The sequence below is a fragment of the Neophocaena asiaeorientalis genome, unplaced genomic scaffold, assembly GCF_003031525.2.
Source record: "Neophocaena asiaeorientalis asiaeorientalis breed wild unplaced genomic scaffold, Neophocaena_asiaeorientalis_V1.1 scaffold171, whole genome shotgun sequence".
NCBI classification, from domain to species: Eukaryota; Metazoa; Chordata; class Mammalia; order Artiodactyla; family Phocoenidae; genus Neophocaena; species Neophocaena asiaeorientalis.
Window position 1 is genome coordinate 1,453,422 of NW_020174013.1, and position 6,151 is coordinate 1,459,572.

General features: G+C 47.5%; 1 protein-coding gene across 4 annotated transcripts in view; it reads right to left on the reverse strand.

Annotated features, from left to right (window-relative positions):
* EIF2AK2 (eukaryotic translation initiation factor 2 alpha kinase 2) overlaps positions 1–2,462 on the reverse strand; it is a 37,089-nt gene extending 34,627 nt beyond the window's left edge. For all 4 annotated transcript variants that reach the window (XR_003004281.1, XM_024753476.1, XM_024753475.1 and 1 more), the window contains exon 1: positions 2,370–2,462. The gene's annotated coding sequence lies outside the window, so the exon portion shown is untranslated. The remainder of the gene's footprint in view (positions 1–2,369) is intronic.
* Positions 2,463–6,151: the final 3,689 nt, after the last annotated feature.

Sequence of the window (6,151 nt, forward strand, 5' to 3'; positions counted from 1 at the left end):
ATCTTCCCGGACCGGGGCACGAACCCGTGTCCCCTGCATCGGCAGGCGGACTCTCAACCACTGCGCCACCAGGGAAGCCCTGGATTTATGTTTTTAATGGTCACTCTAATGTTATGTAAAGAACAGAGTATGAGGGGTGGGTGTAGAAAAGATGAGTGGAGCATGAGTATAAGTCAGGAGACCAAGTCGGGGCTGCCGCAGTGGTTTGGGTGAGCAATGCTGGTGGCTGGAAGGGCTTAGATCTGAGCAAAGGTGCTGTCTTCACATCACCGCTTAGTGTTGTGAGAGGGCTATGCTTTAAAGCCACATAGATCTGGGCGAGGCACCTCTTTGAACCTTTGATTCATGACCCGAAAACACCTGATTCACAGGTTGTTGTGAGGAGTAAATCAGACAAAAAGCATCCAGCAGGGTCTCCCACACCACTGGCCCTCAATAAACAGTGCTTCTGGTCTACAATTCCAAAATGCAAAAGCACTGAAAACTGAGGTTTACTTTGTTTTCATTTGTTTTGTTTTGGGTGGGTGTGTAGCCCCGCATCTAGACCTGAACTGACATGAGCTATTTAGAGTCTTAATCGTACTCTGTTGTCAATTTATACATTTCACTGCAGAAATGTTTTATGATAGAGTGTTGCCCCCAAACCCTACTGAGAACATTACAAATAGATGGGATTTATACTGCCTTGCCTTTCTAAAATCCAATAATCTCTGAGTACCACAACATACCTGGCCCAAGGGTTTCAGATAAGGATCTGTAGCTGTACCATTATTTTCAGGAACCGAAGTGTCATTTAGTTTAGTCAAGAGTATGAGACCATACATCCAACTGGAGGAGGTCATAGATCTCAGAACAGTAGTTATGGAAGAGTCCTTAGCAATTATTTAACCTGAAGTCCTATCGAAATACCCTAAATCCTCAACACTTTTAACTTTAAGTAACTGCTGATCTTCAGAATGACAAGCCAGTTTGAATTTAAGTGAAATATACGTGTAAACAAATAAGGTGTTAAATTGGCATTTTTGAAAAAGTACTTACAAGTTTGGAAAAAAAGAAACAGGCGTTTCTTTTCAACTGTTTTTAATAAATCTTATTTTAATACTATGTTACCATCTTCCTAAAAGAAATCTCCATCATAATCACTAATAAATATTACGTGTCCATCTTACTCATGCCCAGAAGTTACTTTGGCTGTGCCTTGATACCCTTAGGGCAGAGCCAAGCCCCTGTGGACCTAGCCCCCTCAAAGGGCCTGTGCAAAGCTTGGCAAACAACGTGCATTCAACTAATATCTGATGAATTGAATGAATAAACAGTGTTAAGGATCTTCAGGTTCAAATAAGCAAACAGAAGAACAAGAGCATAAACTGCCCAAGATTCTAAGTTCCTAAGATTCTAAGTTCCTAAGTGACAGCAGGGAGTCTGTCCTTTAGCTTCCATCTGGCAAGGCATTTTTAGTACTAAAGAAATCACAGGCAATAGGAAGTCTCATATTCTGGAATTCAAAAGAGAATTTATGAATCAAAAACAAAGATTTAATGAATACCTATTACATACTGGGTTATACTGGCGAACAAAACCCTGCTCTTGTGAACTTACTAGTGGAGGAAAATGGACAAACCCATAAAAAATGTCACAAGGTGATAAGTACTACGTTGAAAACTAAAGCAGAGTAGGGGGGACAGCAAGGGAAGAGTGGGGTTTCTTACATGCAGGTTGTTCAGGGAAGGCTGCTCTGATACAGTGACATTGTATCTGCGGGAAGAGCTTTCCGGGAAGAAACAGGCAGTGCAGAGGTCCAGAGGCAGCGACAGTGCTTGGCTCTGCCCCAAGGACAGCCATGAGTCCTGTGTGGTCCGAACGCAGGGAGCAGGCAGCCTTGTCTGTAGGCCAATAACCTTTTATAGGATTCTGATGAAGCTATTGGGGAGCGGGGCTGGGGGGTGTCCTGTTCTGCCTTAAAGGCCCTCGGGCGGCTACGGTATTAAGAAGAGGTGGCGGGGCGGGGGACAGAGTTGGAGCGGAGGCTAAAGATGGGCAATTGCGGAACGATTGCAACGACCCAGGCAAGAGATTTGTGGCTGGGGATTCTTTTGGCCAATGTTTTGGGCAATTCAGGCCTCCGTATTTCCCATCTGTCTGTCAAGCCATAGGGCTCTTCCGTTTTCCACTAGTCGCCCCCGCCCCAGTCCCGGACCGGGGCTAGTAGTCGCTTGCTCTGTCAAGAGTTGTTCGCGGGAAGAAAATGACTTTCAGCGCCCACCGCGCTGCACGCTCCTTTCCCCAGATCCAGCAAGGGCTCCGCACCTCGGCTGAGGGCCTCGGACAGCATTATCGAGGCGGCGGCGCAGGGGTCAGGGGCATCTTACCAGAGTCCAGTACCGGGCTGGGGACGCGGGCTGCGCACGCCTCAGTGGAAGCTCGGCGGGGTCTGGGCAGTTCGCTCTCGGTTTCGTTTTCCCCGTGGACTCCGCCTTCCTTCCTCTCCGCCTTCCTCCCGCCCTCCCGCACGGGTCCGTACGGGTCCGCACACGTCAGCCCACGTCCGCACAGGCTGAGCGATAGCGGGAAACTGGCGCCTCCACCCCGAGCCCGCGTGGGCGGTACCGCGGGGCGGACCGGGCACGTCCAAGACCTTGCAGCCCCAACCCTGCTTCTGGGGGTGTTCCCGGAACCCCGTGCGGGCAGGGTACTCTGGCAGGTGGGGAGGACATTGAGGTCTCCGAGGCCCGCGACGTGGCAGGCGCTCTGTGATCAACGCTCCAGTTTCCTCTTCAACACAAATATTTGGGATGGGGTTGGGGGGCTGGATATCATCAGCTCCATTTTATTAATGGAAGAAAACTGAGTAAATTAACTCTCCCAGGGCAAAGCCAGGATTCCTTTTCCCATAACCACCATTTCTTTGCCCTCCTCCTTCTCCTCACGTTAACCAGGCTGGGGATGAAGAGGCCTGGGGGCATAATTTCCCTATCTGTTTCCACCCATCCATCCATTCATTCAACAGGTACTTGCCAGCTGCTGTATCAAGTACCAGACAATCCAGCAGTTAGGAGAGCTACCTGCTGCCTTCGGGACCTCCTGGAGTTTACCACCAAAGTCCTTACCAGTAGTCCCAGATTTATAAGAAATCCTACTCACCTAAGGGACTATGACACACTCCCAGAGTAATACTGGCACCTTGACGCAGTGACTGAGGAGTGCTGAAGACTTAACCTCATAACAGTACTGCAAGGTAGGTGCCATTTAACAGATGAGAAAACTGAGGCCTGAGGCACAGAGAAGTAACAGCTGGTGAGCAGGGGAGCTGGAATTAGAACCAGGATCCTGTACCTCAATATCCCAGTGAGGGTGAGGGAGAGAGGCAGTTCCAAGATGGACTTCAGGTACACATTACATATTGACCATTGGCTCCAGGCATCCTTTCCCACATCTCTTCTGCACACACACCCCCCACCCCCATATTGCAGGGTATCAATGGCTAAACACTATTTTCCTTGATTTAAGTTCCCCAAATATGAAGCACTGGTGGGAGGTTTAGAAGGCAGATAGGAGGCAGAGACATCTTTCTGTGGCCCTTTGAGATGACAGGAAATCTCCAACTGTAGTGGCCGTTCGTTTGCAGGAGTCCATTTCCCAGCTTCGTGGGTGTGGGGTGGTTGTTTCAGATGCAATGGCAGTAGCAATGACATGTTTTCTGACTTTCTGAAGCCCCTGAACTGTCCAAAAGAGCTTAAAGAAAGAAAGCTCTGACAAGCTCAAGCATGGTCAGAGGACCCAAGCTTTTATGACTGCCCCAGAAGAACCTCTTACTTCATGTAGTCTCAGGGCTGATGGAGCAGAAATTAGCTACAGAGTCCAGTGCTGCAGGGAGCCGAATTTCTATATAACTTTAATTTGCAGCCTCACCAGGTCTCTTCTAGGAACATTGAGGCTATTGACTGGGAAAGAATGAGGACCTGGGAATTTGGGTGGATTTGAATGAATCCATTGCCCTCCCAAATTCTGCTGAGTCACCACAGTCCTTCCATCCTTGTTGGATAAGTCTGGTACAGCCAAGCTTGAAGAGCCTGAATTGGTCACCTTGCAAGGACTTGCTGAAATTTCCAAACGCCCCATTCCTCCCTCTTGTCGTCACTCCTAGAACTAGAATCAGATGCTAGAAGGCCCCAAGAGGATACAGACAAGATCTGATCCAGAGGATATAGTTTACATAATGAAAGAATTACAAGATTTCGCTAATTTTCATCAGCAGAAACCCAAGAAAAGTGCATGGATATGCTTCTAAAGGTGACATGAAAGACGGAACATAGTTTAGGTTATGCACTCAGTGTGCTGGCTCCAGCAGCTGGGAATGGTTCTAAGAGTCTGTTTAGTTGGCTTACTATAACCTGGGCTCAGTGGTGGCCCACATTAAGTGAAATTGTGATGCCAAGTATACAGATGAAGAAATCAAAAATACTTAAGGAGTCAGGAACATTAGAGTAGATTAATCATATGCAACCTATTCCTTCATTTTCTAACTGTGCCCCCCAAGAATATCCAAAGGACCCTCCTTCACCAGGCATTCAGAAATACAGTTTCATCTTTGAAAAGCTCTGTATTGGCTGCCCACTGTGCCTGGAGAATGTTGATGGGAGATGTTGCCATTGAAAAGCTACCTGATTTCAATGGGGATTATGGCTCCCAGAGTGGCAAAGGCCATGTGGCAACACTTAACTCCACCCGCCCCTCCAAAAAAAAAGGGCAGCAGGGTCAGAGCAGTAGTCAGAAAGGTTTGCTCACCAGAGATCTTAAGTGTTGGTAAACTGGTCCTGGATTTTCTAGTACTGAAATAGTTGGCAGCCCACAGGTGTGTTACATGAGCAGATATGTGAGACCCCCATGGCACTCACTCCCACTCTATCAACCCACATCCCTGGTCTCATGGGGAGTTCCTTGTGAACAGGTGACTTAGAAAAATTCAGTTGAAGCACAATACACTAGCATTAATTGGAAGTAGACTGATATATTCCGACAGCACTTCAGGGAGGTAGCCCTAAAAGATAATGGGAAAAAGGAAAATCTTCCCAGTTCGTGGAACTTTGAGCAGGTGGAACTATATTTAGTTGTCACTTGGAAGACGATAAAGCTAGTGGCCTGGACAGTACCAGTAGCTAGCAATTTACCTGGATATTCAGAGATTTGGAAAGAGCAAGATCAGAGGGTTGATGATAAGGAGGTCTGGGGAAAAGGATGTGGGTGATCACTTGGAATGGACAAAGAGGATGAGTGTATTGGGTCCCTCTGTGAATATTCATCAAAGGTACCCCCTGCTGAGGAGACTTTTGAGAAGCAGGTGTGCAAGAAACCTTCTGTAGATGTCAGTCGGCCTTTTCCCCAGCTACCCCAGTGCTTGCTTGTTCCACACAAATGAAGAGCCTTCGGCAATAGGAATGGATGATATGTGTGAATTCATCAACATGGAGTTCTTGTCAAGGTTGATCTGGCTGCTGAGCACCCAGCCTTCCAACAGCAAAGACCAACACTGAGCTCCCAGCGCAAGTACCCCGTACACTGAAGGAGACCAGCCTGCCACTTGGGGACGGGTGGGTTACGTGGAGCCCTTCCATCATGGAGTGGAGAGGGATTTGCGCTCTGTGGAGTAAGCATTTATTCCAGGTATGGAATTGCTTTTTCTTCCTCCAGTGCTTCTGCCAGCACCATTATTGTTGGCCTTTCCAAATACCTTGTTTACCATAATGATATCTGTCAGTAAGGAACCCATTTTTTTTTCACATCTTTATTGGAGTATAATTGCTTGACAATGGTGTGTTAGTTTCTGCTGTATAACAAAGTGAATCAGCTATACATATACATTTATCCCCATTTCTCCTCCTCCTTGCGTCTCCCTCCCACCCTCCCTATCCTACCCCTCTGGGTGGACACAAAGCACCAAGCTGATCTCCCTGTGCTATGCGGCTGCTTCCCACTGGCTATCTATTTTACATTTGGTAGTGTGTATATGTCCATGCCACTCTCTCACTTCGTCCCGGCTACCTTTCCCCCTCCCCGTGCCCTCGAGTCCATTCTCTACATCTGTGTCTTTATTCCTCTCCTGCCCCTAGGTTCTTCAGAACCTTTTTTTTTTTTTTTTTTTAGATTTCATATA